The sequence below is a fragment of the Colius striatus genome, chromosome 1 (genome assembly GCF_028858725.1).
Source record: "Colius striatus isolate bColStr4 chromosome 1, bColStr4.1.hap1, whole genome shotgun sequence".
NCBI classification, from domain to species: Eukaryota; Metazoa; Chordata; class Aves; order Coliiformes; family Coliidae; genus Colius; species Colius striatus.
In genome coordinates this window covers 69,593,990-69,599,207 of record NC_084759.1, presented here as the reverse complement: position 1 = coordinate 69,599,207, position 5,218 = coordinate 69,593,990, and the positions used below count along the sequence as shown (strand labels likewise).

Below are 5,218 nucleotides of genomic sequence, written 5' to 3'. Positions count from 1 at the left end.
CTACTGATTTCAGCACATTTTGACTCTTACCATCAGGGTGAAGACTTGCACTTGGAGACACAGAATAAGAGACCATTCATTTACAGGAGATGGGCAGGATGCTCCTGTGATTAGCAGCTACCCCAGTGGTTATATGAGCTTTCATTGCAGTCTGTAAACTCCTGCGTGCTCTGTCTGTAAGGATAGTCAGTCTTCCTTAGAAGAGACTACAGCAAGGAGGAAGGGAATGTGGTGTTCTCCACATTCACAATAAATAGGCTGAACCCAGCAGGCTTTAAGTACAGCAAGAGATGCTTAAGATAGACATTAAAATATGTTCTAATACCAAAAATGCAGAAATGTTGTGAAGACTTCGCAACTAGAAACCTGTAAAATGAGTTAGGCATATATCTGTGGTGAAATGGGTTAGGAAGGCAGAGCCTGAGCTATATCATAGAATGGTAGGGGTTGGAAGGGACCTTTAGAGATCATCTAGTCCAACACCCTTGCAGAAGCAGGTTCACCTAGATCAGGTCACATAGGAACATGTCCAGGTGGGTCTTGAGGACCTCTGAGGAAGGAGACTCCACAACCCCTCTGGGCAGCCTGTGCCAGGGCTCTATCACTCTCATGGTGAAATAGTTTTTTCTTATATTTAAGTGGAACTTTTTGTGTTCCAGCTTCATCCCATTACCCCTTGTCCTGTTGCTAGATACCATCGAAAAAAGGGCTGTCCCAACCTCCTGGCATCCACCCTTTAGATATTTATAAATGTTAATAAGATCTCCCCTCAATCTCCTCTTCTCCAGACTAAACAGCCCCAGTTCCCGCAGCCTTTCTTGGTATGAAAGATGTTCCATTCCCCTGGCCCTGCACTGGACTCTCTCCAGTACTTCCCTGTCCCTCTTGAGCTGAGGAGCCGAGAACTGGACACAGGACTCCAGATGAGGCCTCACCAGGGCAGAGTAGAGAGGGAGCAGAACCCCCCCCCCCCCCCTTGATCTGATCAGCCACATTCTTCTTGATACATCCCAGGATGCCATTGGCCTTCTTGGCCACAAGGGCACATTCCTGGCTCATGTTTAGCTTATTATCAATCAGGACTCCCAGGTGTCTCTCTGCAGAGCTGCTCTCCAGCAGGTCAATCCACAGCCTGTACTGGTGCATGGGGTTGTTCCTTCCCAGAAGCAGGACTCTGCACTTGTCCTTGTTGAACCTCATGAGGTTCCTCTCTGCCCATCTCTCAAGTTGGTAGAGATCTCACTGAATGGCAGCACAGCCTTTTGGGGAATCAGCCAGTCCTCCCAGTTTGGTGTCATCAGCCAACTTGCTGAGGGCACACTCTGTCCCCTCATCCAGGTCATTGATGAAGATGTTGAACAAGACTGGCCCCAGAACCAATCCCTGTGGAACTCCACTGGCCACAGGCCTCCATATCGACTCTGTGCCATTGATCACCACCCTCTGGGCTCTGTCATTCAGACAGTTCTTGATCCACCTCACCGTCCACTCATCCAAGCCACATTGCCTGAGCTTTCTGATGAGAATGTTATGGGACACAGTGCCAAAAGCCTTGTTGAAGTCAATGCACTCATAGTGCACTTTTATACACACATAGAGGTGTATCAGGTTGGTCAAACAGGATTTCTCCTAAAGATGTCAGGAGTGGGATTCGAACCCACGCCTCCAGAGGAGACTGCGACCTGAACGCAGCGCCTTAGACCGCTCGGCCATCCTGACTAAACTGGCTGGCCCCTACGGGGATCGAACCCGCGACCTCGGCGTTATTAGCACCACGCTCTAACCAACTGAGCTAACCGGCCTGCTAAGTGCTGAGGTTCCTTCTGTTTTTCGTGGAGTAATATTCATTTGATCGTGGAGTAATATTCATTTTTTCATGGAGTAATATTCATTTGATCAAGTACTGACAAACAGATTGGCTACTCATCTCTGGTGTATGGCAGGCAAAGCTTAATATGTATTAAATCCAGACAACTTACAAGAAGAGTTTCAGTTCAAACCAAGAATCTCTACCAAGGAGTTGCTTCTATCTGGAAACATGGCTACGAAAGAGAAATCCTGAGGGAAAGATATTGCAGGTGCATGAAAGCAGACTACTGAAGAAATCAAGGAACGTCAGACCAGGGATGCATCTCCTAGCAAAATAACTTGTAGGTAAATGCACAAGGCAACATAGAACAAAGCAAGCATAATACAAGAGCAGCAATTTCAGGGTGCATCTCCTGTGGAAAAGAAAAGAACTAGTGATGTCAAAAAATAGAAAGAAAGACTCTAGTGACAGGTAGGAATATACAAAGGTCATTTTTGTAAGGTCACCTGAAAATAATACATCTGACATTTTTTCTTCTAGATCTGTTCCCTGTTATGACAACAATGTCTTTCCCCAACACATCACTCTGAACACTCCCCCCATTTTCTACTTCTTCCTCCAGCTCTATATATTGAAAATGATATCACATATCATGGGATCTCCCTTTGCTGAATTCGACTTGTCTGTCCCAGCTCTGTCTGCTCTCAAGTCCTTGTGCAGCCTCAATCTGCTTCCTGGTGTGGTAGTTATTGCATAATTTGTTCTTCTGTTTGCTAAATCTGTTTAGATTTTTATGGTTGTTTGACGTAAAGTATTAGGTCCAGTAATGTACTTATTTCTAATACAGTCAATGCCAGATGGCTCCAAGATGGACGCGCCACTAGCCAAGACCAAGCCCATCAGCAATGGCTGAAGTGCATCTGTGATAGTATATTTAACAAGGAGAAAAAACCTGAGCAATTGCAGCCAAAGAGAGATGTGAGAATAAGTGAGAGCAGCAGCTCTGCTTACAACAAGGTCAGTGAAGAAGGAGGGGAGGAGGTGCTCCAGGCACTGGAGAAGAAATTCCCCTGCAGCCTGTGGTGCAGCCCATGGTGTGGCAGGCCCTGCCCCTGCAGCCATGGAGGCCGCTGCTGAACAGAGATCTACCTGGGGCCCAAGGAAGATCCCACACCAGAGCTGGTGCATGCCTGAAGGAGGTTGTGACCCTGTCAGAAGTCTGTGCTGGAGCAGGCTCCTGGAAGAACTTGTGAACCCAGGAAGAGAGGAGAGGAGCTCATGCCACAGCAGGTTTGCTGTCAGAAACTGTGTCCTCATGGGGTCTTATGCTGAAGCAGCTTGTGAAGAACTGCAGTCCACGTGAAGGACCCACCCAAGAAAAGTTCATGAAGGACTGTCTCCAGTGAGAGGGACCCTATGCTAGAACAAGGGAAGAGTAGGAGAAGGAAGATGGTAGCAGAGAAAATGTGACTGCTACCCCATTCACCATCCCCCTGCACTGCTTTGAACAAGGAGGTAGAGAAATCAGAAATGAAGTTGAGCCCAGGAAGAAGGAAGGGGTGGGGGGAAAGGTTTTAAAGATTTAGTTTTTATTCCTCATTACCTTTCTCATGATTGTCAATAAGTTAAGCTAATTACCCCAAGTTGAGTCTGTTTTGCCCATGTCAGTAATCAGTGAATGATCTCTCCCCATCTTTATCTTGACCCCGTCCATTTGAGGAGTGAGAGTGATAGAATGGCTTGGTGGGCACTTGACATCCAGTCAAAGTCAGCCCACCACAGATAACCATTTTCTTTTTAGAATTAGATAACAAGTATTATCTAACAAGTAACAAGTATTTTTTTCTTCTAAAGCTAAACCAAATATCTAAATATTAAACTAAATATCTATGAATCTAGGATAATGATGCAGTGTAGAAGAATGCAGACATGAGATGATAACAAAAGGGACACAGCATGATACTGGAGACCCTTGAGCTACTAATTTATCAATAATCAGTTACTGATAATGAGCCAGTGGCACCTCAGGCAATTAGATGGCCAAGATCCCACTTTCCTCAAAGCCATGATGGAGAGGTGCTGATCAGGTCAACTGCTCTTCCTGCAGCTGCTCAGCTTTCCCCCCTGCAGCAGAGTGAGAAAAGCACATCCATGCTACTGTATAAAAGCCAGTATCACTCAAACTCAGGTATCTCAAATAAGTGCCTTAACTTAATGTGGCTCTTGTTAATTGTCAGGCATTAGTTAACAGTTAATTAACAGTCATATTAACTCTTAATATGTATTCTTAACTTAAAAGCATCTTTTCAGAGCTCCCAAGCTATTCATTTGCCATGACTGAGGCTACCCTGGGAAAAAGTTGTTGTCTTAGTCTCTATGTTTCCCAAAATTGGTGTTTCCCTAGGAACCTCTCATATGCTGGATGGTCTTTCCATGAGGAAGGATGGACTTTTGAAGATTTTGCTGCTGTGGTGGCAAATCACTGTTTTCATTTTTTTGCCTCCCCCTCCCAAAATAGGGGGAAGGTCTGCCTGTTTTCTAGAGCCAGAGGAAGCAGAATACTCAGTAGTAACTGAATGTCCTCCTCTGGAGACATTCAAAACCCACTTGGATGAGTTCCTGTGTGATCTACTCTAGGTGGTCCTGCTATGGTAGTGGTCTGGACTAGATGATCTCTCAAGGTCCCTTCCAGCCCTTGAGATTCTGTGATTCTGTGGTCTGTTTGCCTATCTTCCAGACATAAAATTTACCCAGTCCGAGAGGACTCAGGAGGAGCACGTAGCTGGAGAATGCAGGGTATGAAAGTGAGCCTGGCAAAGGAGAGCTTGGGAAATTAAAGCTTGAAGCAGATCCTGCGTGCTTGAGATGTTTGCTTCAATTAAGAGCAAGGCACCTTTATTACCAGCACATCCAGACCAAGCTTCCCTTGCATCCTTAGTCCACCCCAAAATCTCACCAATCAGGCATTTATCCAAGCATAGCTGTTCTTCCTCTCGCATAACTCAAGTGGTGCAGGAACATTCTTCAGGAGACAGAAGAACACCTGTTTTGTAGGCTGGGAATCTTCACAATCACATTCACATGTCTTTCACAGTATGATGGGAGTGCTGTTGAGGATCAGCCTGTGACTCAGCCTTGACCTTTTCTTCTGTGGCACTGCCTTAAGTGGTGCAACCTAAAAGTGGCAAATAAAAACACAAAGCAGGCAGTGAGGCAGTATTTGCATGTGTCTCCCGCCTACCTCAAGCCCTGCCTGCACCTAGAAAAGTAGAAAGCACATGAAAAGCAACTTTTGATTACTCTAGTACATTTTGCCTGCCTAAAGACTGTGAGATGTGACCTAAGACTATTTTAATTAAAATGCAATATCAATTTGATTTGAACCACCACCTTTGATACCAAACTCAA

At 45.4% G+C, this 5,218-nt stretch overlaps 2 non-coding genes across 2 annotated transcripts; both read right to left on the bottom strand.

Moving 5' to 3' along the window:
* Positions 1 to 1,636: 1,636 nt before the first annotated feature.
* Positions 1,637 to 1,719, bottom strand: TRNAL-CAG (transfer RNA leucine (anticodon CAG)). Its single transcript has one exon. It is a non-coding gene; the product is annotated as a tRNA-Leu (tRNA).
* A 9-nt stretch (positions 1,720 to 1,728) lies between these two features.
* On the bottom strand, positions 1,729 to 1,802 carry TRNAI-AAU (transfer RNA isoleucine (anticodon AAU)). The gene has a single exon. It is a non-coding gene; the product is annotated as a tRNA-Ile (tRNA).
* Between the last annotated feature and the right edge of the window lie 3,416 nt (positions 1,803 to 5,218).